Below are 26,580 nucleotides of genomic sequence, written 5' to 3'. Positions count from 1 at the left end.
TGAACCATCCCTGCATCACTGGGATGAAGCCCACTTGGTCGTGATGGATTATTTTTTTTGATAAGCGTCTGGATTCAGTTAGCTAAGATTTTGTTGAAAATTTTTGCATCTATATTCATTAGGGATATTGGTCTGTAGTTTTCTTTTTTTGTTGCATCCTTTCCTGGTTTTGTTATCAGAGTACTATTCGCTTCATAAAAGGTGTTGGGGAGGTTTCCATTCTTCTCAATGTTGTGGAATAGTATCTGCAAGATAGGTACTAGTTCTTCTTTGTAAGTGTGGTAAAATTCGGGTGTGAAACCATCTGGACCGGGACTTTTCTTTTTAGGGAGATTTTTAATTGCTGTTTCTACTTCAGCTCTTGAGATTGGTCTGTTCAGGAAATCTGTTTCTTCCTGGTTGAGCCTAGGGAGGCTGTGTGTTTCTAGAAATTTGTCCATTTCCTCCACATTTTCCAGTTTGTGTTCGTAAAGATTTTTGTAGTATTCATAAATTATATCTTGTATCTCTTTGGGATCAGTTGTGATATCTTCTTTTTTATTCCTGATGGAGCTTATTAGAGATTTCTCTTTTCTGCTTTTTGTTAGCTTAGCCAATGGTGTGTCAATTTTGTTTATTTTTTCAAAGAACCAACTTTTTGTTTTATTAATCTCCTGAATAGCTTTCCTGTTTTCAATTTCGTTTAGTTCTGATTTGATCTGAAGCAAGAAAAATTTAAAGCTATTGAATACTTAGTGTGGCTGGGACTTATACTGATATTATGTTAATCTGATGTTTTCAATTAAGTCTTTCTAATTAATGCTCTCAGATAATCTAATTCTATTTGGGGTGGGGGTGAAGAATAAATTCGAATATCTTCTGCTAATATACATACACCTGTGCCCAAAATACCTTTTCAAATGAAAATTCACATGTATATTATGAAAATTCTTTTTCAGATACATTAGTTGGTAAGTCCTAGAATTAAAATACTGAATTCATTGTTTTCTCAAAATATTCAGTTTCACAAATAAGGTACAATAGTAGCGTCAATTGTAGTAGATTGCAATAATGAAACACTTGTTGCTTAGATAATCTAAAACTCGGAGCTATTGACTTTTAACTTTGTATTTTATTATGTTATGAAAAGAGGTCAGAAACTTTTTGTAGATACTGCCTGTGTAATCTCATACTTAGCAAATCTTGTTTCGAGGTAGTGTGATAATGTATATGCTGAACAGATATTTCTTGCTTTCTGGGTGTGGTGAGATGAATGCCTGGAGAGTAACTGGTTTTTTCTGTTGGCCCAGAGGCTTGTGTCTGCCTGTTTCTAGAAGGGTGAGTCTGAACCACTGAATGTTTTGGGTGTTCTTTCCTGCTGCAGAGTGGTTCTAAAAGAGCTAATCTGACTTTAGGGTATATATAAAACAGAAAAAGCAAACAAATAAAAACCCCTGGGAAGTCTGAGTATGCACAGGATTTTAAATATACGTTAAAGGGAAGCATGAGCAGCCTCTGAATCAAGCACATTTACAGACTTTGAGATCCTTTCAATACTTGTAGAACCTGACCCTGGACCTTGGAGAGTTTCTTTTCCTTAAAAAAAATATTGAAGTAGAACTTACATACTGAAAATCAAAAGTGTATGTTCACTGATTGAGATAGATACTTAGATCATTGAATCATAGCCTTTTATTTCTCTAATATCAGCATTTTGAGCCCTAAATTTAATTCTGAGCACAGTTTTAGTTTTGATATGCTATGTTTTCCATTATAATTGAGCTCAAAATTTTTACTGTGAATGATTCTTTGACCAGTGGGTTATTTAGAAGTATATTGCTTTTATTTAAACATCTGGGCCTTTTCTAGTAATTTTTATTATTGATTTCTAGCCTAATTTCATAAGATTAATGATTTCAATGCTTTGAAATTTGTTCAGACTTGATTTATGGTCCAACTTTGTCAATTTTGGCAAATGGTTTGTATACACTTGAAAAAATGTATATGCTATAGCATTATATACAGCAGTTAATGAGACTCATTACTCATATTAAAATCTTCTAAATCTTATTTTTTTTTTTTTTTGCTTCTTTCGTTTACTGAGACAGATGTATTCAGATCTTCAAATCTAATTGTGATGACCCATTTATCCTTTGATTCTGTCAATTTTTGCTTCAAGTACTTTGAGGATATGTTATTAGAGGCATGCAAATTTATAATCATTAAATCAATTTAGTGGATTGATCATTTTATCATTATAAAGCATTCAGTGCTGCCTCCAGTAATGCTTCTTTTTTTCCTGATATTAGTATAGCTGTAGCAACTTTCTTTTATTTTTGCATTGCATCTGCTTTTCCAATATTTTGTTTTTAATTATTCTGTGTCCTTATGTTTAAGGTGTGTCTCTTGTAGGCAATATTGAGTTTTATTTTTCAATTCAGTCTGATGATTATCTTTAATTGGATAATTTCATTCAAATTGCTGATATATTTGGGTTTAAATCTATCATCTTATTATTTGTTTCCTATTTGTCTTTATTTTTTATTTTCTTCCCTTTCTTGACTCTTTTGAATTGCTGGATTATTTTTATAAATCTATTTTCTTCTCTATTAATAGCTGATTATACATTATTTTATAATAGTTTCTGGTGGTTATCAACAACATTGTAAGAGGCATTCTTGACTAAATAGACTGCAAAACTTAGTACTTTCAGTTTTACCACTTCCTGAACAATGTCAGAATGTTAGAACCCTTTGAGTTCATATACTATACACCTGCCTTTTTTCTTTTACCTATATGTATATGTTAGTCCTTCTCCCTTAAGAGTATCATTGCTTTCTGCAGTTTTAATTATTTATAGGTATTTTTCTGTTGCTTCTCATTTTGTCTATCATTTCTGTATTTCTACCTGGGATTATTTTCCTTCTGTCTAAAGAACTACTTTTAATATTTCTTTTAATGCTGGTTTGCCAGTGATGAATTCTCTCAGTTTTTGTTTGTTTTAAAATTTATTTATGGCCAGGTGTAGTGGCTCATGCCTGTAATTGTAGTACTCTGGGAGGCTGAGGCAGAGGATAGCTTGAGGTCAGGAGTTTGAGATCAGCCTGAGCAAGAATGAGACCCCGTCTCTACTAAAAAGAGAAAAAATTAGTCGAGTAACGAAAAATAAACACAAAAAAATTAGCGAGGTGTGGTAGTGAGCTCCTGTAATCCCAGCTACTCAGGAGGCTGAGGCAGGAGGATCACTTGAGCCCAGGAGTCTGAGGTTGTTGTGACAACCTCAAACCTAGTTTGACGCCACAGCACTCTAGCCCAGGCAACAGAGTGACACTCTGCCTCAAAAAAATTTTTTTTCTTTATTTCTTTTTCACTTTTTTAAGACAACTTTACAATTTACATGCCACAGAAGTCACCCTCTTCTTCATTTAATTTTTTCTTCTCTTCTTCAAGTTTAAAAAAATTGTGGTAAAACACATAATATAATATTTGCCATCTTAACCATTTTTAAATGTATAATTCAGTAGTGTTAAGTATAGTCAGATTGTTGTGCAACCAATCTCTAGAACATTTTCATCTTGCAAAACTTTATTTTTGTTGATTATTTTTTCTGGGCATAGCATTAAAGTTATTTTCTTTCATAATTTATGATGACAAGTTAGCTGTCAGTATTATGCTTGTCATATGGAAGAAATGTTTGTTTCTTTGCCATAAATGATAACTCCATTATTTGATTATCTGTGCATCCATTTCTACTGTCTCTGTTGTTGTTGTGGTTGTTGTTGTATTGGCTTTTGGTTATTTGTAATTTGATCCTGTCTCCTGTAATTTTTAATTAAATGCTGGATATTAGGATAAAAATTATTGGCATTTGTATGATTTTATATTCCTTATAGAGAGGATTTATTTTTCTGTTGGTTAGCAGTTAGTATAAGGGTAGCTCACCTAGATTTAATCAATGAGCAAGATAATTTGTAATGGAATTTTAGTCTATGTAAGGTCTGGTGTGTTTTGGTTTGTTCTCAATCCTAGGATGTAGCATTTCTGGGATCTAATTCAAAGCCAAGGTGTTTGTTTACATTGGTGGTTCTTGAACATCAATTTTTATTTTCTCATTCCTGTGAACTTGCTGAAAGCTCTGCATGGCTACTAGGTCCTCTGATGTTTAAAAATCGGCAAATTTATCAAGGGGCAATGTGGAGGAGAATGTTACACTCACATCTATGTGCTTCTCTTCTCCCTGTGGTCTTGCCCCTTTATGTGTTGGTTGCCTGGGTTGCTCCCTAGTATCTTCAAATAACTGAGTTTTTAAAATAGGATTTTATGTAGCTTCCTAGTGAGTGTTGGTTTGACACATAGCTGTAGATGGAAGACCTCTGAAATTTTTTTTAGGACAGATTAAAGCTAAAGTATTCAGATTCTCTTACCTTGAAATTCAGGTCTGCTCAGGACCTACTCAGGCTGCTCATCTTTCTGGGATCTGCCATCTCTAAGTTTATATCTCAGTGGGAAAATAGACAAAGGACACTAGTTAATATTACACAGAAATAATATAAAAGTGAACAGGAAATATATAAATAAATGTTCAACCTCCATCAATATTAAGAAAATGGAAATTGAAACAAGATGATGATTTCCCTCCATTATATTAAAAAGATTGATTTTCTTATTATTGGTGGGAATGTAAATCAACTCAATCTATATTAATAATAATGACTGCTGACATTTATTGAACACTCATTGTGTGTCATAAGCTATTCTGAACACTTCAGATGTATTATTTATTCTCATAATAATGTTATGAAATAAATATGATTATTAATCTTGTTTTCAGAAGAAAAAACTGATATTGAGAGAGTTAAACAATGTGCCCACATCAACTCTGGTCAGTAACTGCACTGAGGTTAGGCCCCAGAGTAGTGCTGACACCCTCATCCACCAACTTAGACTGCCTCTGAGTTCTACTTCTAAGGCTTTGTCCTACATACAAACTGGTCACATAATGTACAGAAAGGTTTGTACAAAAATATTCCCCATAATATTGCTTATAATAGTTAAAAACTGGGAACAGACTCAATTCATTCATATTGAAATATAAAAATAAGATCATCCATGTAAAATATTCAAACAATGGAATACTCTGTACCAGTTACTAAGAATAAGGCAGATCTATTTAATGACATAGAAGAATGTCTACGATATATCTTTAATAAAGAAAAGGTTAAAACTATTTTGGTAAAAAAATATGTATAGTAGGTGTATAGATAGATAGATAGATAGATAGATAGATAGATAGATAGATAGAAATGTCCATATTGGCAGACACAGCAGATTGTTAATAGTGGTTTCCTCTTGAGAGTAGGATTTGTGGGTGGTAGTAAGGAAGGACTTTTGTATTTTAACTTATAGATGCCTTATATTATTTGTACTTTTATGTATTATGTATCACTTTTGTATTATTTAAAATTTTTTATCATAAAAATTTTAAACATACATAAGAGAATAGCATAATGAATTTCCATATATGCATCATCTAGTACAGCCAAAAATTATCAGTGTTTTACCTTATTTACTTTTCATATAACCTACTTCTCTTTAAATGCTTTGATGTTCCTAAAATGCTTTAAAGCAAATCCTAGACAGCATATCATTTTCTAACTAGTCATAATTAACTCAGTATGCATCAATAAAAGTTATAGAAATGTTATTATATAACCTAGAGCCATTATCATACCTTACAAATTGACAACAATTTCTTGGTATCATATAGTAACAGTCTATAATCAAATTTCCCCAGTTGGCTCAAATATGTCTTTTTGCAGTTAGTTTGTTTACAACAGGATGCTAACAAGTTTCTCACATAATGTTTAATTGTTAAATCTCTTTCACCTGTTTTAATCTAGAACAGTTTCCTTCACTTATTTTTTGCATACCACTATCTTGTCATTTTAATAATTATTAAAAGGAGTAATTCAAACCTGGATTCCCATAGCTACTTAAATTATATAGCAAACAATGTCTCACATTAAATCTTATGAAAATAAGACATTTTAATCCTACTGTAAGTATTTATTCCCTTCCATCATTCATCAATATCGTACTTGTCAATTAATCAGCAAATTTTGAGTGCCTAAGATGGTTTGGACAAAAGGTATTTTGAGGGACTAGCAGCAGAGAGGAGAAATACAAAAGGAAAAAAGAGTCACCAAGTGTTTAAGCTCATAAGGGTAAGAACTGGACTAATCTTAAAGTTATAATATTTTTGCCTTAAATTAGAAATTGGGTTTATCAATCTCATAGTTACAATGATTATAAATGTCTTTTTTTGTGTGTGAAATTCTGCATATAATGTTTTTTGGTAAATCACATCTTTCCTTTTCCTTTCCTTCTCTCTCACTCTCTCTTTCTCTCCCCTGCCCCTTTTTCCCTTCCTTCCTTCCCCTCTCTCTTCTTTCTTTTTAAAACTCTGGCTACAATTCAAAGTCATTGGTGTAGAAATCAGCAATCTTTCTCTAATATGTTATAATCAATTTTAAATACCTTAGCTTTGAAAAGATCAGATAGTTTAAAAGCTTTCAAGATATGCAGGTTGTTGACTTAATTACAATCGCACAGAATTATTCAGGATGACTTAAAAGTATTCAATGCATAATAAATAAAGCTGTGCATCATTGTCTACAGCATTTGAGAAGGAATGCCAAAAGGGAACAGCATTATTCTCCCTGATCCATGGGGACGTAATTAGCGCTATTAGGGGGGAAAATAGCAAATGAGAGCAGGATCTCAATATGATATCAGGGAAAATATCCTAATGGACAGACTGATCAGTTAATGGAAAATTCCCAAGAGAAGTAATGTTAATGCAATTGGAGTATGTAATTAAGGGGGGAGAGAACATGGGAGGAGGCATAAATGTACTGTTTGTAATTCTCTACACACCCCTGCACAAATTGGTTCCTGTTGAGAACATTTCATCTTTATTCTAGAAATAGATTTTTTTTAAAAAAAGCTAGCATTGGTAGATAAATATATTCTTAGGGAAGGAATCTCTAGAAAGAGAACAGAATAATTAAAACTAGGTTTTGTTTCCATTTCTCTTGCTGATGTTAGTGTGCATTCTAGAAATTACCAAATGCTCATATTTCAGTTATTCTCATTCACTTATGTCAATATTATGAAAATTGCTTCATTACAATATTATGATGGTATAATAATATATAATATATAATGATATATATTCATATAACAGCAAGGTGTATTTAGTCTGTTAGCAAGCTGGAAATAATATACCATTTAGAAAAATGTAGCAAAGTTAATGTCTGTTTATACTAAGAATGTACTCCAGAAAGTTGAATCAGTCTGTATTGGTTTAACTTTGGTTCTTCATAGTAGAAATAAGTTTTTACAGCATCACTGTATTTTCTGTGATTAATGTTGTCTAAGAAGAATGAAAGAAGTAAAGCAAAACTTTAAGAGCTTTCTATTAGTATGATAACCTAGTTGCTTGTTCAACCAATCCTGATCTGCAAAATAACAGGTTATCTTGTATTACTAAACACAGAATATAATTTTCTATTGTACTTATTTTTCACATTATTTTGTAGAAAATTTAAAACTAGAGAGTAAGCTGAAATACCTCAAGAACTTCAACAAAGCCCTTTTAATTAAGCATGAGCATATTAACCAGGGGTACAATGCATAATTATTTCTAGTTTGTATTAGCCGAACCAAATTTTTTACATTTAATAAAAGAGACAAATTTAGGACTCAATATTTAGTTTTCAAAGGTCAGCAATATACATTTGGATCATTCAGACTTACTATATTAAGCTTAACATTCTCAAATCTTCATTTTGCTCTGTTGTATAGACATGGCCAAAGCATTTAGAATTAAGCCAAATTTCCAAAGCAAGATTTGTTAAAAGGCCTCAGGGCTATTTTGAAAGGTTGCAAACTAATTAGAGGGAAGTGCCTATATAAGTGCACTTGTTATACTTGTTATACTACACCCATAAGAAGATGCATTTGTTTGTTTATGCTTGCTGACCATAATCTAGGACACTGCTACAGAGTGTTAGGTTTTTCCTCACGCACTGTCTATGCACTGTGTTTGATCTTTTTCACGTCAGAATGTCTGATTCACAGGGTGTTCACAAATCAAAACCATCATCTCATCCAGTAAGCTTTATTCTTCCCTGGGCATAAAGCCATTATAGATTCAGAGCAATTATTCCTGCAATTATAGAGTTGCATCTTTTTCTTTAGCAATATGTCTGCTAAATTATATTCGTTACACAATAGTATTGCTTATTGACATCAAAATAATACTAAATTATGAGTTCCTTAATACTAAACTTACAGTAAACTATGAGTTCCTTAAGACAGAAATTTTATTAATCACTTTTGTATGTCTGGCATCCAGAATAGGCCTGGCACAAGGTAAAATTGATAACCTATAACATAGATATGATAAACCTGTTATCATCCTATTATTGTCAATGGATTTCTTGAACCACTGCATAGCTACAATGCTAGGTACCTAACGTCTGGTTAACACTTTCAAAGGTTGAGGTTACAGTGAAGCCCACAGTAAAATGCACTGTGTTTTGTGCTTTTAAGCTTAAACTTCAGGAAGAATGGACTCCTATTTCCATGATCCCTAGAAATAGTCCTTCTTAAATTCATTCCAGGCTTTCATGTTAAAGAGTAGCAATTCAACATTTCACTGCTTCCAAAACAGTGGTCATTTAACATTTTACTATTTCACTAAGGTGCAAAATAAGACTATTAGTGACTTAAAGTATTGTAATTCCAAATCTCTCTTTATTTCAGGCTTTGCAAACTGTTTAGAAGTTAGGAAGTTGATATGAATATTAGTATTTCTTAATACTAGTGCTAAGTTTGAAACTTCAAGTAATATTTGCCATTTGATAGTCTAGGAAAGCACTCTTGTGTGCGTGTGTGTTTTGGTTTGTTTTTTAACAGCATTAAAAATGAGGTATAATATACATATGACAAGCTGCATATATTAAAGTGTACAATTTGATGTTTTAGCTTATTTATATACCCGTGAAACCATCAGCACAATCATAATATGAACACACCTATCACACTCAAAAATCTCCTTGTGCCTCTTTATAATTCCTCCTCTCTCTCCTACAGGGAGTATCCTTGGGAATACTCCCTGTATCCCCAAGAAACCACTGATCTGTTTTCTATGAATTTATAATTTTGCTTTATATCTTAGAATTTAAGATAAAGGGATTCATCTAGTATGTATTTATTTTAGTCTGGCTTCTTTCACTCAACATAAATATTTTGGATTTGTCTATGTTGTTTTGTGTATCGATAGTTAACTCATTTTATTGCTGAGTGATACTCCATTATATGGATACACCATATTTTGTTTATCCATTTTGGGTTGTTTCCAGTTTGGGCTATTACAACAAAGCTGCTATGAACATTCGTATACAAATCTTTGTATGGACATGTACTTTCATTTCTCCAGGGTAAATATTTAGGAGTAGAATGTTGGAATGCCCTGGTAGGTTTACATTTAAGTTTTCAAAAACTTCCAGCCTGTTTTCTAAGGAGATCGTACCATTTTACATTCCTACAAGCAGTGGAAGAGAATTACAGTTGCTCCATATCTTTGGCAACACTTGGTATGGTCAGTTTTTTAAATTTTGGTCATTCTAAGAGTTGTGTAGTGGTAACTCCTTGTGGTTTTAATTTGCATATCCCTAATGACTAAAGGTGTTCAACATCTTTTCATATGCTTATTACCATCCATAAACCTTATGTGGTGAAGTATCTGCTTAAATATTTTGACTATTTACAAAAATAGTTATATTGTTTGTTTGGGTTTTTTTACTGTTGAGTTTTGAGAGTTTTAAAAAATATATTCTGGTCAGGTGCAGTGGCTCATGCCTGTAATTGGGAGGTCAAGGCACAAGGATTGCTTGAGCTCAGGAGTTTGAGACCAGCCTGAGCAATAAGAGTGAGACCCTTACTCTACTAAAAATAGAAAAACTAGCCAGGCATCCTGGCGCATGCCTGTAGTCCAAACTACTCAGGAGGCTGAGGCAACAGGATCACTTGAGCCCAGGAGTCTGACGTTGCAATGAGCTAATGATGATGCCACTGTATTCTACCTAGCATGACAGAGTGAGACTCTGTATCAAAAAAAAAAAAAAAAGGTGTATGTATAGATATATATATGTATATGTTCTTTATATTTTCTCTAAGTATGTGTTCTCTCTCTCTCAGTGTCCTTTTTTGTTTGTTTTGTTTTTGGAGACAGAGTCTTGCTTTGATGCCCAGGCTAGAGTGAGTGCCATGGCGTCAGCCTAGCTCACAGCAACCTCAAACTCCTGGGCTCAAGAGATCCTCCTGCCTCAGCTTCCCGAGTAGCTGGGACTACAGGCATGCGCCACCGTGCCTGGCTAATTTTTTCTATGTATATTAGTTGGCCAATTAATTTCTTTCTATTTTTATAGTAGAGACGGGGTCTCGCTCTTGCTCAGGTTGGTTTCGAACTCCTGAACTCAAACGATCCACTTGCCTCAGCCTCCCAGAGAGCTAGGATTACAGGTGTGAGCCACCGCGCCCGGCTCTTAGTGTCTTTTTAAGAACAAAAATTTTACAATTTGACAAAGCCAATTTTCTCAGCCCATTTGGGCTGCTATAACAAAATACCATAAATTGGGTAGCTTATAAACAACAGAAATTTATTTCTTACAGTTGTAAAGGCTGGAAAGTTCAAGATCAAGGCACCAGCAAATTCAATGTCTGGTGAGAGCCTGCTTTCTAGTTCATAGATGATGCCTTCTTGCCGTGTCCTCACATGATGGAAGGGACAAGCTAGCTCTCTGTGGCTTCTTTTATCAGGGTCCCAATGCCATTTGTGAGGGCTTTGCCCTTATGACCTAATCACCTCCCCAAAGTCCCCATTTCCTAATACTATTACGTTAGAGGTTAAGATTTTAGCATATGAATTTTGGGAGGACAAAGACATTCAGATTATAGCACCAATTATCAGTTTTAAAAAATTTTAATTGTGTTTTTGGTGGCATAAGCTAAGAATTCCTTGCCTACCCAAAGGTCACACATAATTTTTCCTATGTTTTTGTCCAGAAGTTTTATAGTTTTAGATTTTACATTCAGGTTTTTGGTGTATTTAAATTAATTTTTGTATATGGTATGAGATATACAGTGTTTCTTTGCATATTGATATCCAATTACTTTAGCACTATTTATTGAAAAGACTATCCTTTCTTACTGAATTGCCTGTGCATATCCGTTAAAAAATCCGATGTCCATATATGTGTGGGTCCACTTTTGAAATATCAATTCTGTACTATTGATCTGTTTATTTTCACATCAATATCACTGACTTGATCATTGTGAATAACTTGTATTGCCTTCTGTTGTTTCATTTCACCAGACCATGCTTAGCCTTTTATTCCCACAGGGTATATAATAGTAATTAAGGATGGTTGCCAACTCTTACATTAGTTCTTTTGGAGAATACTGGGGGAACCCATTGGAGTTTACACTCTGTTTTCTTCTAGGATTCAAACGTCTGGCTGGCTGGGGTAGTGGCCTGCCAGTGGTCTATTTGCATGACTAAATTCAGCCTCCTAGGAAAGAACTCATACTTAGAAGTGAAAGTGGGGAGCAGAAGGCTTGGTTTAATAGGAGTCTCTGGCATCCAAGGGAGCCTTAATTAGATGTGTAGTACCTTGTCAGCCTGGTCCAGTATCACAGAGGACTTACTGAGAAGAGGAGTTGAGAATATAAGTGTCTAAAACAGGAGGATACTAAGCATCTCTACCTTGGTCTCTAGGCATGAGGCCCAAAAGGAAGAGATATATTCTCCGCTTTCGGGAGAGAACACAACATGGCTTTGGCAAATTGAAGTTCCTTCCAGACAGCTCTCTACATTTAGCATCATGAGAAGTTAGCAGCATGGCTGCTCCTATTCAGGTAGTAGAAGCAGAAGAGATTTGCTCCTGAGGATGCCCAGGTAGAACTGGAGAGATTTTGAGATCATCTGGGGATCCCAGAATTGTGACAGGGGGGACAAAGTCAGAAGAAATATGGGTTTTCACTATTAATATGCCTTAATTCTAGTTTCTAGTGGGTATTCATTATAATATATGGTAAAATATAGGTAGCATATTCTGGTTAGCTTAATTTAAAATACTGTATTTTGAATTCTGTTTAATGAGGTACAAGAAAGAAAAAAAAAGATGATAAAATCAACTACTCACCAGCATATTTTTCTTTTAAAAATGTCTCTTGTTTTGCACAAGAATGATTTCCCTGCTATTTGACTATTTTTAAATAATGAAAACTTTGCTGTGACTTCTAAGTGCTAATTAATTCCAAAGCTCTTGCAGGTTTGTAAATGGTAAAGAATTCAAAGGACAAAATTTAGAAAAATATTGTCTACCTTTAAGTTCATGTTGGCATATCATAGATTATCTTTCTACTGCTATGCTTTCCTCGTTTGTTCTTGAGAAATAAAATAGAGCCGCTGACTTGAAAATGTTAAACCAAAGAGATTTTATGTCAGAGTATACTATTAAGGGGTGGTAGCCTGTAAATGCTACTATTCATTTCTTTGTGAATAGGTACAATTTAATTGTCATAAACATTGGTGGCAATTCTCTAAGCATGTGCCACCTGGATCAGGTATTGCTTTAGTGAAAAATATATAAGTCGGCTTTCACATTCTTGATTCTGGTTACTCTCACAGTGGCCTTTAGTGTCTAGAGCATATCAGAGTAACTAACAGAGAGGATAAGTTCATAGATCCTCAGTTTGGCTAAGGCAAGCACAATCTCCAGATATTATGATCCTTTACATAAGAGTATGTGTTGTTTAAGGACATAAATATTTCTCAACTAGATGTACTATCACATCATATCCTAGTCTATGGTACTCAGTTATGATTCTTGTGGAGGGAAATTTGGCATAAAATGGAAACCTCCTTGTCCTATCTCACAAAATTTATTGGATGAAGTATTAAAGTAGTGTATATGTGTTTAGATAAATTAGCTCACAGAAAGGCACTTCATAGCATAGTCCCCATTGACAGTGTTATACTGATGTCCATTTCATACACTGGTGTGTAAATCTGATATACATTGTATCATGGTGGCAATTAATCCCCCCAAATCAGTTTTACAAATGTTTTAAAATATTATTCTATGCCACCTGCTTTCCTTGTTTATCCTCCTAAGTCCCACCATTTTTAAAAAACAAAGAAAATGAATATATTTTCTAAAATAGCATGCTTCAAATGTGTTCATATTAACACTAAATTATGCTGATGGGTATGAGTGGAGACAGCGGGAAAGGACATTGGTCCATGAATAAATGTGATGTCTTGGTCAGTTTCTGCCTCACTCAGCCCTACTCAGGTGTAGATACAGAAGATCTTCTTCTCTCAGCAGGCTGCTCCCCTGCTCAGCTCTAAACTCACGCTGTCCAAGGCAACAAGTCTGTCACTTAGCTCAGATGTAGCTGGTGATGGGTCTGGAATGAGTCCAAGTTGAGTACCCCTGTGAATCTCTGCACCCCTCCCCCACTGCCATATCCAGTTTGCCTAAGCCTTATGACAAAATTGTTTGCATGATTTCCTTTTCTGTACTCTAGTTTCACCTTCAGGACAGTTGTTATGCTTCTAACTCCAGCTCTCTTGGCTGGACCCTATACCCTTCCTACACACTGTCAATCCCTCTTGTGAGAATTCTCTCTAGAACCCTTCTAAGAATGATAGAACAACACAGAACCACAAAACTGATGTGACTCTGGTTCTAAGGTGGGCCACCTGAACTTCCATATCATATTAATTGACCTGGAGTTTGGGATGTTTGAAGTGTTACAGTATGCTTAATTCTGAAGGGCATATGAAGAAATATAAAGAAGAATACATTTACTTTAGTTACTACTTATTGAGTTCTAAGTGTGTAGAGGAACAAGCAAAATAAATGTTTAAGGAGTTAAATATACATTATCTTCTTCTGGTGTGTAACACAAGAATTATTATTCATCCAAAAGAATGTAAGACAACTGATTCACAATTTATGACTACACTTTTTTTTTCTGTATGCTAGCTTTTAAATATCTAGTGATCTTTAAAATTATATTTTCAAAAGAGTACTGAGTTTTTATATGAGTAATATTGGACCAGATATCCAACTAGACCATGTTCTTCTAGAAAATATTTGATGCTTCCCATAATTCACCTACTATGTTTATTGAATGCCGACTAAATGCAAGGTGCTATTCTCTATGCTGTAAAAGATATAAAAATGAGTATGGGATGTGTAACGGACATAAAAATGAGTAAAGCATGGTCCTGGCCCTTTAGTATAGAGGGAATAAGACAATTACATGTACACCTGAGTACAGAGCATAGTACGCAATACAATCTTTAAAGGACAAGAAAGCAGTTTTAATAATAATGGCATGATCTTAGCTCCTGGCTAACATAAAGAGTAACTATATCCTCAAGATACAAATTATGACTGGCTTAATTGTCTCCATCAATTTGAAGGAACAAATGCTCAGATGTGCAAACAGATGCTAATATTCTTCTGGGAGCACCTAATCTGTGCCTTTTTATGGGAGAGGAGAATGCCCATTGATTTCAATTGGCATTACTTTCTTTAAGAACCATGTGGTGGACCTTTTCTCAAACCGTATTCACCTATGCATGACTTCTGCCTGAACGTTCTTCAGCAGCCAACCTAGTGAATGATAAAATCCACCTTTTCATGTCAAGATAATTTGGGGAACATTTCATCACTTAGCTTCACAGTGAGAAGAACATTAATAATTCAGTGATTTGTATACATTTCCATTCATTCCCTTTGTGAAGATGTTGATACTTCGTAAGAATGGTGCAGGGGTGGAGGGGTTGGAAAGACTTAGGTCCTGGGTTGGGGTCATGTTCTTGTCGTGTCTCTTTGCCACCCTGTCTCCACGCCCTCTTTTCTTCCAGAATGTCTGCGGCTGCAGCAACAATGGGGTGAATATCTGGCTGAAGAAATGGTGGGCTTTATTAGTACCTATGCCCCCTACTAGTGATATCCTTCATGCTAGGTCTGCCTGACTTATTCAGTAATCCATTTTTTAAATAAAAGTTTCTTTTCTACACTTTGGTGTTAGTAAGAATAAGGTTTAGTGTAAAATTGTTTCTTCTGGGTTGAAACAAAGAACACACTTGAAGCTCTGACTAGAGGGGGGAGGGGAGGCAAGGGCAGTGTATGTAACCTTAACGTTTGTGCCCCCATAATATGCTGAAATAAAAAAAAAAAAGAAGAGAAATAAATAATTTTTAAAAAACAAAACAAAAAATGCAGATTTTGGGAGGGAAGATTCAAGACATGAGGTCTCTTGGGAGCGACCCATCTGTGAAAAAATTATATTTCTGTTTGACTAGAGTTCTGGCAATAGCAAAATGGAATGCTACTGCAAGCCATTTATTCTGTCTCACTGGACAGAATAAATTGTTTCCTAATTAGAGTTATGTCATGACATGAACTGTAAAATATGGTAGCAATAACTTACGCTCAGCTTAAAGAAATGACAGAAAATCTGCTTTTACAAAAAGCATTTCTTTTACAACCAGACTGTGAGATAATGTTAAAAAGAGGAATACTTTCCTATCATACTATTTTTTTAAAAAACATTTTTTCTCTTTATATTTTTTTTATTAATTTTTACTTTTTTTTTTACTTCAAATTTTTTATATTTTGACTGGTCTAGAGCACATGGCCTTAGGAGATCCTAAGAAAATGTGCCCTGCAATAATATTTTTACACATTAATTTACACTACATGTTTTGTAATATTTTAAAAGAACTAATTAAAAAGTACTTTATGTGTATGCTTTTGAATAGCATACTTTTTCAATAAGTAAATCAGAGTTTCTTGAACATAATCTCATTTATCATTTTTTGTCCTTTTAGATCATTGACATAATTGGTGGCTTTAATATGAATTCTATGGTGTAGGAAACTTGCTTACCAGATATTAAAACATATGTATATATGTAGCAAATGCACATACACACATATTCTATGTATATTAAAAACATTAATATAACATTAGGGAATTTAGTATATGACAATCATAGAATTTCAGAAATGATAGACAAAGGGATTATTCTAAATGATAAGGTAGTTGGCAATCTAATTAGATCTCTACACTGCATCTTTCATGAACATAACTCAAAATAGATTTAAGATACAGACATCTAAACAAATGCTAGATCCAAACTATAAAAATGCTAGAAGAAAAGAAATGAAACACATTATAATAATTTCAGGAAGAGGAATGATTTTCTTAGCATAATTGGAAACCTAGAAATCTAGAAGAAAATATCAACATAATTAAAATACAAAGCCTTTTATTTGAAAAGATAAAAATAAAATTAAAATATAAGTGAGAGATTTGGAGAAAAATATATGCAACATATGTAAAGACAAAGATTAATATCTAGAATATTTTACTAACAATCTAGTAATAAGAATGAAAAAAACAATCATCCAACTTGAAAATTGACAAAGAATATAAACAAAAAATTCATGCAAGAAGAAATATAAATGTCCAATGTTTGTGAAAATGATTCATTTCAGTAACAAACAGATGAAAATTAAATAATACAAGATGTAATATTGCCCTCCTCACTGGCAACATCTCAATAGAGATCATGTCATACCTGGTGAGGGAAAATGGGCACTCCCATATCACACTGATGAGAGTAAATACAGGTATAGCTTTTAGTAAGGCAAATTGACATCATCTACCAAAATAAAAAATATGCATGACCTTTGACCCAGCAATGTCACTAGGAATTCTACTTCTAGGGTTCTATCCAACAGATATACTACCTCAAGGGTGGGGAACCTTTTCATGTTGGAAGGCTGCATTAATTTAGATGTAATCAAATGAGGCTGTATTAAAGAAACTTCAATTAGATGTACTTAAAAATGTACATTATTTTGTAAAAATCTACTCTCTACTTAATTTCAAAAATTAAAACTATGTGTTAGTTTTAAAGTTAACTAATCTTTCGACGACATTGTTGTGTCTGCTTTTTGTTGGAAAGTATTTGAATATTTGCTTGCAGCATGGAGGTCCCCAGTTTCAGTTGATTCTCTGGATGGGTGTCAATCATTTGTGATCTTAAGGGCATCTTGATTTGGGATAGGTAGGAGAATGTAGATTTGCATCAATAAGTGGTTCAAAAGCAAGAAAGCATTTTTTCGGCATATTGTTGAAGGCATGGGTATTCTACTGTATTTTATTATTATTATTATTTCAGGATATTATGGGAGTACAGACATTTTGGTTACATGTTATGAGTTTGCCACATCCAAACCATGATTTGAGGCATGCCCTTTTCCCCCCTACAACACTCACTGCATCTATTAGTGAGTTTACCCACCCACAACCCCCCACTATCAAAGAATATTACTACTGTGTGAGAACCTTAGTGTTGATTAGTCAGTGCCAGTTGGATGGTGACTACATGTGTTGCCTATTCTTCCATTCTTGTGATACCTCACTTTGGAGGATGGGCTCAAGCTCTATCCAGGAAAATATAAGAGGTGCTAGATCACTGTCATTTTTTTATAATTGAGTAGTATTCCATTGTATACATATACCATATTTTATTAATCCACTCATGGACAGGCACTTGGGTTGTTTCCACATCCTTGCTATAGTGAATTGTGCTGCCATAAACATTAGAGTACAGATGTCTTTACTATAGAATGACTTTTGCCCTTTAGGGTAGATGCCTAACAATGCTATTGCTGGATTGAATGGTACTTCTATTTTTAGCTCTTTGAGGTAGCTCCAAATTCTTTTCCACAGAGGTTGCACTAATTTGCAGTCCCACCAGCAGTGTAAGAATGTTCCTATCTCTCCACATCCTCACCAGCATTGGTTGCTTTGGGATTTTTTGATAAAGGCCAATGTCACTGGAGTTAGGTGATATCTCATTGTGGTTTTGATTTGCATTTCCCTAATGATTGATAAGATGTTGAGCATTTTTTTATATGCTTGCTGGCCATTATTCTGTCTTTTTTCATATTTCAATTGGATCTTTCCTAGCATCAAACAATGACTTTAAAATGCCATCTACTGAGAGCTCAATCAATTCCATCTGTAGTTGTTTAGATGCCATGGTGATATCAACTAGGTGAGGCTGAAATGCTAATTTGAGTGTGATGTCATGATTCTCAAAGTCAGTGAAACTTGCATTGTCTTCTCCAATGAATAGGTCTATAATAGCTGCGTATTCTTCAGATGATTTGCATATATCATCCTGCTCATCAAAGGCCTTTGCTAACTGGGGAAAATGTTCATCTGAAATTTCCTTTAGAAGAAATGTTTGGAAAAAGATAACTTTTTTCAAAATGCTTATATATTTTTTTGCCACATATACATAGACTTAGTTTTACCTTGCAAGGAAATATTCAAGTTGTTTTGATTTGACATGATATCACACAGAAATGCTGCATTCCTGTAGAAATCTTCTTTCAATACTTCACATTACTGATGTGAAGTTACTGATTCTGATCTTCAAAAAATTTAACTATTCTCATAGAGATAAAATTTTGGCTAACACCTGTCCCTGGGATAGCCAAGGCACTTTAGAATTATACAGCAAATCTGCACTGAATAACTCATCGCTCAACTTTACCATGTTATACCTCATTGTTCAACTTTACCATGTTATGAAACTGACTGCAATTGCACAAATATAGTTAACAATACTTATAACTTGTTGCAAATAGTAGCTTTAGTGCAGAGATTTTGCTGATATAAGATACAATGAAAAGAAGTAAGAGCATCTGGATCTGTTAATACACTTTTAATCTGTGCAATAAACCCTTCATGTTTTCCTGTCATGGAAGGTGCACCATCTGTACATATACTCACTAAATTTACCAAATTCAGTCCAACTTCTTGATACTTATCTTGAAAATTGTTGAAACTGTCTATTCCCTATGTTCTGTTTGTAATAGTGCCCAAAGCAACTATTTGTACCAAAGAAAATCTTCTGTTATGACCAGAATGAAGTACAAACATGCACTGAGTCACTAGTATCAATTGATTCATCCAAAGTGACTGAATAATATATATTTTCATTTTGAAGTATTGCATGAAGTTCTGTTAAATTGAAGGCTAATTCATACTGCTAATCAGTTATGATTCTCCTTGAAAGAGGCAGTTGTTTGAACATTGAAACATTATCAGGGTCTAAGCATCCCACAACTAGACAATGCATTCCTTCACAATTTCTACGTCAGTGAATGGCTTCCCTTTTTCCCCAAGTTTATAAGCTACTTTGTAAGTTGCTACAGGGGCATTATTTCCAGGTCTTACTGCTGCTTGAAAGAATTGTCTTTGCTTTTGCTTTTCATATTTTAATTTCTGCAATACAAACTTTTGTGCCTCTCCCTCTAATTGAAAATATTTGTCATCTTTATGAGTGTTATAATGCATTGATAAGCACTGAATTACGTCATATAAAAATATGTGTCCAAGGAGGCTCACTGAAGTATTTTCTTTAGTCAAAAATTGGGGAAAAATTCCCAATCAATAGAAAATGATTGAATCAATTACAAAATATTCTTTGAAGGAAATTCATGTAGAAGTTAAGAAGAAAGAAGCAAATATGTATGTACTGACTTGGAAAACTATATTCATTATAAATAAAACAAAAAGTGCACTGCAAAACCATATTCGTAGCCTGATTCTATTTTCATTTTGGAAGACAGCAACAAAAATATTTATTTATAAAAGCATAGAACAAAATCTAGAAAAATATAAAATTATTATTATTATTATTTTTGAGACAGAGTCTCGCTTTGTTGCCCAGGCTAGAGTGAGTGCCATGGCGTCAGCCTAGCTCACAGCAACCTCAAACTCCTGGGCTCAAGCAATCCTGCTGCCTCAGCCTCCCGAGTAGCTGGGACTACAGGCATGTGCCACCATGCCCGGCTAATTTTTTCTATATATATTAGTTGGCCAATTAATTTCTTTCTATTTTTATAGTAGAGACAGGGTCTTGCTCTTGCTCAGGCTGGTTTCAAACTCCTGAGCTCGAGCAATCCGCCCACCTCAGAGTGCTAGGATTACAGGCATGAGCCACCGCGCCCGGCCTAAAATTATCTTTTAAACACGGCTATAGAGGTGGGGGCTGAAGGAGAAAAGGAAAGGAGGAGTTTCTTTTTTTATATACCAAAATAAATAATTAAAAGTGGGATTATATGGCCAAGTTGTGGTAGCTCACACCTATAATCCTAGCACTCTGGGAGGCAGAGGCGGGAGGATCACTTTAGCTCAGGAGTTAGAACCAGCCTGAGCAAGAGCTAGACCACTTCTGTACTAAAAATAGAAAAACTTGGTGGGGCGTGGAGGCCTGCGCCTGTAGTCCCAGCTACTCGGGAGGCTGAGGCAAGAGAATAGCTTGAGCCCAGGAGTTTGAGGTTGCTGTGAGCTAGGCTGACGCCACAGCACTCTAGCGCAGGCAACAGAGTGAGATTCTCAAAAAAAAAAAAAAAAAAAAAAAAATGGGATTATGAGTGATTTCGGCTTTTTTTGAGAGCGGTCAGTGATTTTTGCTTTTTTCTATTTAATTATATTTTATGATAGACATGTATTACTTCTGCATTCCAAAAACAAATGGGGCCAGGTGCAGTGGCTCAATGCCTGCAATCCCAGCACTTTGGGAGGCTGAGACAGAATATCCCATAAACTGGACATGATGGTATCCACCTATAGTCCCAGCTACTTGGAAGGCTGAGGTGGAAGGATGGTTTGAGGCCAGGAGTTTGAGACCAGCGTGGGCAGGAGGAAGACCCCATCTTGACAAAATAATAATAATAATTATAGAAAAATGAGCTAGGCATGATGGTATCCACCTGTAGTCTCAGCTACTTGGAAGGCTGAGGCAGGAGGATCACTTGAGCCCAGGAGCTTGAGATTGCAGTGAGCTATGATGACACCATTGCACTCTAGCCGTGGTGACAGGGTGAGATTCTGTCTCCAAAACAAACAAACAAGCAAATAAACAATGGAAACTTGAAAACGTAATTTTTGAAGGATGTATTAAAAAGATGAGTGACCAGAGGCAGGAAGACAATTTAGGAGACTTTAAATGACCTGAAGGAGGGTCAGGAGTCATGGGCCTAGGGCAGAGACAAAGGGATTAAAAAGGAAGGACTGGCCGACCGCGGTGGCTCACGCCTGTAATCCTAGCACTCTGAGAGGCCGAGGCGGGCGGATTGTTCAAGGTCGGGAGTTCGAAACCAGCCTAAGCAAGACCCCGTCTCTACTAAAAAGAGAAAGAAATTAATTGACCAACTAAAAGTATATATACAAAAAAATAGCCGGGCATGGTGGTGCATGCCTGTAGTCCCAGCTACTCGGGAGGCTGAGGCAGGAGGATCGCTTGAGCCCAGGAGTTTGAGGTTGCTGTGAGCTAGGCTGACGCCACGGCACTCACTCTAGCCTGGGCAACAAAAGTGAGACTCTGTCTCAAAAAAAAAAAGGAAGGACTGAGGTGAAACTCTGGGAAGTGGAATTTGGTAGGAGAGGTCAGCCCTGGCTCACAGGTGGGGTCTGATATGTGGTTGGAGCCCCAACTCCCAGTTTAGTGCTTTCTCAGTATCTTCCCAAAGGTCCCATGAAAGAGGTACCCTTAGCCCATCACACAGCTCCACTCTGAGACTCTCAAGGCCTGGGACATGGATATAGGCACACACAGAGCACCCTTGCAGCAGATAACAACACTCATGTTGGCTGGTTCCTGTGTAGGCAAAAATTTCAGTTCTGATTTCTCATTTACATGTTTCTACGTGAGACCAGGTAAAAGCAACATCATCCTTGCCAAGAGCCCCTTGGGGTGTTCTCCTCAGCTTGGTCACCTGAGGGTTATAGTGCCATTACATCAGCCTCCTCCTCAGGGACTAGCAAGCAGCTCTCTGGCTGTCTCCAAGGAAGCCAGAGTGCCTTTCTTCACTCAAAGACAATTGTAGATCGTCTGCATGGCCCCGGCCTGTACTCAAATTGGTTCTTGTTTACTAAGCCATGCTCATAAACATGAGGCTTAATCCATGTGGAGTCTGCTCGGAAGCCAGCTTCGTCATGGTTCTAAACAGTCATTGGGAACATCCTTGTTTGTGGCCAAGCCACGTCTCACCCTTGAGCTCCTTCCAGGCCTCTAGGTACACCCTGTAATATGCATAACCGACGGCCCAACACAGAGTTAGCAATGTCAACAGAGGATACTAAGTTCACGTGGTGGGACACCTCTCTTCAGGGCTTGTTTACTTTTTATTTGTTACACAGAAACGGATATCTAAACATCTACTTAAATACTGTGAAATCATTTTGAAAATCGGATCTTTGGTTCTAACAGCATAACTAGGAAAGTTCATGTTTACGAAAGTAGAGGTAAATTGTATGTTGAAAGGGAGAATTTGGTAGAATATCTTACATAGCATTCCTTGAAAGCAAGTATAATCTCAACCAAAACTTTCTTGTATTTAATAGGAAATACCTTTGGCTGTTTGAAGCTTTAAAGCTCATTAGTATGCTGTTACCTTGAATCCTTTTTCATTTTATGACTCTACTATATAAAATACTAACACATAAAGCTTTTGTGAAAAACAATTTTGAATAAAATTTAAAATATATCTGGGAGCTGAACTGGTAGAGCTGGTAGAGAAGATATGTTCAAAATGTCATCTCCTTTTCTTCTCCAGTAAAAGATTAGACAGCTTTTCTGATTTTAAAGTTACTGCTCACATCAATATTACTAAGGAGCTGCATATTGACTTAGGAACATGCAAAGGGAACAGTCCTGCTGTTTTGCTTCTGTAATGCAATAGAAAAACATTTGGCTTATACAATTAAGTTAATCTGATTATATCACTGCCTTTTTTTTTTTTTAGTTTGAGTGATTTCTGTCTAGTGTCACATGGAAGAAAATATAATTTTGCCGGTCTTTTAGCAGCAGATAATTTGTAGATCTTGTTGCTCAATGGCTTATCTTTAGAAGGAATTTTGGAATTGCAACTTGAGTACCATTTTGCATATGAGATAATTGATATGACTTACCAGTAGCTTTTTCAAGCAGTAGCATGTGTCTGGTTGAAAGTGAAAATTCAATCAGTTTGTTGTTTGTCCTTCTTGTTCTCAATCACTGATTTTAACTGAGTTGCCTATTTGCTTAGGCATCTTGTAGAGCAGTTTGGAAATGAAGAAACTACAGTATCTTTAATTCAATCCATTACGTTGCCGATCAAGACGCTTGCTTTTGCCGGGCTCAGTTTGTTCCAGTTCTCTCTCTCTCTCTTTTTCTCTCTCTCTCTCTCTCACACACACACACACAAAATGAAACAACAGAGACATTTTAATCTGTTTTAGAGGAAAATAAAAAGCAATCATAAAGTATTATTAGAACTCCCTCTTTTTTGTAATATGCTGTGCCAAGATCGTGATGCTTAGCTTGAGGTATGACCTCACGATAACAATGTTTTATTGCTGCCTCTATGCAGATGCTCGGTGACCATGAGTCCTAGTTTAGCTCTTCAGCACTGAAAAAAAAAATCATTAGTTTCAGTTGATTTGAAAGCCTTTTGAACTGCCATTAGTTAGAAACACAGACTAGCCATACTCAGGTTTCCTACTCAAAATTTTAACCTTGAAGACTCTGCTACTCAATCATTTTCAAGAACTCCATTTAGAAGAATAAAATGAATAAATGTGAATAACATTTGAAACTCAGTCTAAAGGAATAATATTCACTGATGTATGAATATCTATTATTCATAGTATGTACACCATAGCCTCACTGCTGGGGCAAGCCGGACTGTGAGAGAGCTACACCTTGTACCTTGTGCATTTGCTTTGATTGCTTCACACCAGGGTGTGGTGACATTGGCCTACCCTTCCAGATCTACCGTTCTGTAATACTGCAGAACTTAAAGTGTTTGGGCAACTTGGACTTCTGCCTGTCCACCAGCTTGCCTTAAAGTGTTTGGACAACTTGGACTTCTGCCTGTCCACCAGCTTGCCTTAAGCAGATTCTGAGGAGCTGTATTCAGGATTGACTCTTTATGTTCTTTTGGTTTTATATTCTCTAGCCTCTTTTGTAATAGGCATACCAGGTCCAATGAAGGACACCTGCCAATTAGTAAATGTGCCAATCTGATCCCTGAGGTCAGTGATGAGGTGCTGAGTCACAAGCCAGAAAAATAAATAAATAAATAAATAAATAAAAGGATCAGGAAGGACATTTTCTTATTTGAAGCTCACTAAAGTATATGGTTTTTCCTGAAAAACTACATACTTTCTACTATGCCTTAGGGGAAATTACCCAGATTTTCCATATTATGTACCTGATTTGGAGAGAGGTAAAAGCAAACCATGGTAGTCTAAGCAGCTTAGATTATGTCTTTGATAAAAATAATTAGGTAATTGCTTAAATTTTGTTTTGTTTTGTCTCTAAATCCATTGTGTTTCTCATGGGTCAAACTTGGTTAGTAGTCAGAAGATATTTTGTTTTTGAAAGGCTTTTAATAATAACTCTGACCAAATTTGTTTTACTTTTAAACTTCTTTAGTGAAATAAAATGCTCACTCCCACCTCAACCCCTAATGACCCAGTTCATTAACTATGAGCTCTAATGAAAGATATTGTCAGCTGGTCTCCAAAACCTGTAGATACTCTACTTGTTGCCTGGCTTTTTATGATCAACAGGGTTAACACATGGAGCTTCCAGTTATGCATGCAAAAGGAGAAATGGTGATGTTTTTGCTTTGTTTGAACAGAGTGGTTCCTTCAGTGCATTTTCTAAACCCTTCTGCCAGAACAAGCTGGTTCTTCTGGGAAGAGAGAACTGCCTACGGCCATATGCACCCATCTGTTCTTCTTTACAAAAATGCCTTAGCCTTTTCCACACATAGTCAGTGGGTGCTGGGGGTAACCACTGCAGGTGAACAGGCCAGGTAGGCCTCAGTCAGGTAAGGGAGCATTTACAGTTAAATGTGTAATTATAAGAAAATCATTGCAAAGAAGAGTTTGCTGTAACGAACTTATTTCTCTGTCCCTGATAATAATCCACAGCCCTCTGCTAGCTCTATACTCTGAATGCTCTTCTATGAATGTTTTTCCTGGTTCTTGCTAGACATTGTCAAAATAGCTTCTTTGTGTGCTGTTTGTATCACAGATCTAAGATCACACCTGCATGTATTTCTCAAATTCTTTTGCCAAGGACATCAACTAGCTACTACCCTTCTGTTTTTGTTTTCTTGCTTCACTTACATTTCAACAACTCCTACTGGAAAATACATCTGAACTCCCACTGCACCCACTACAACAGGATCACTCAGGCAACAGCTAGGAGCTTACAGGAAGCTGGGTTAATATAGAAGAAAACTGATGCTCCTTCCTTTTAAATTGTAGGTTCTAAGGCTTTCACTTACTATCTCTCTTTTGGCTGTTTTATCTCTAGGTTCCATGGGAACAATATGTAATTCTAGTACCGACTTCCTTTCTCTAACATTTTGATTAAAAATTATAAAGCTTAAAAAAAATTATAAAGCTTCTGTGAAATTCATAATAATGGGATTTCACTGTGTAGGTAATGAGAACATATCAACTTTAAAAATCATAGAATCTGAGAGTGGGAAGCAATTCGTGCAATCCCCTAATTCCTTCATTTTTCAGAGGAGGAACCAAAGGTGCAAAGAAGTTAACGTGATTTGCCTATAGTTACTCAGCTAGTAAGTGGTTAAAACTGGGAGAACTATTTGCTACTCCACCCAGGGATATAGAATGTTGAGTTTGTCTGTTTACTCAGATACATAAACTATTGTGACTGTTCTAAAATGTTCTGGTGATGTTTAGTGTACATGGTTAGGGCTCAGAAAACGATACCCCAAAATGAAGGCCTCACTGGCGGCCTCAGAAGCAAATCTTTTTCTCTGACCTTCTCCTGCCCTCCTGTCTAGGATCCCTTGTTCTCTCCTGAGGCTAGCCATAGAAACTAGAATCCCTCTTGTCCAAGGAAGGTAATAGAAACCAAAACCCCTTTTCCCCAAAACCAGCCATATAACCTAAAAATATAACTCTAATTTTACCTCCGCCTTTTTGAGTAAAAACTGGTGATAAAGAAATTATCTGGGCCCGACGCAGTGGCTCACGCCTGTAATCCTAGCACTTTGGGAGGCCGAGGTGGGCGGATCGCTCAAGGTCAGGAGTTCGAAACCAGCCTGAGCGAGACCCCGTCTCTACCAAAAATAGAAAGAAATTAATTGACCAACTAAAAATATATATACAAAAAATTAGCCGGGCATGGTGGCGCATGCCTGTAGTCCCAGCTACTCGGGAGGCTGAGGCAGTAGGATCGCTGAGCCCAGGAGATTGAGGTTGCTGTGAGCCAGGCTGATGCCACGGCACTCACTCTAGCCTGGGCAACAAAGTGAGACTCTGTCTCAAAAAAAAAAAAAAAAAAAAAAGAAATTATCTGACCTACCTTGTTTGATTGTAAGTTGTAAGACCC

This window comes from Microcebus murinus, chromosome 13, assembly GCF_040939455.1.
Source record: "Microcebus murinus isolate Inina chromosome 13, M.murinus_Inina_mat1.0, whole genome shotgun sequence".
Classification (NCBI taxonomy): Eukaryota; Metazoa; Chordata; class Mammalia; order Primates; family Cheirogaleidae; genus Microcebus; species Microcebus murinus.
This window is presented reverse-complemented; position numbering follows the sequence as displayed.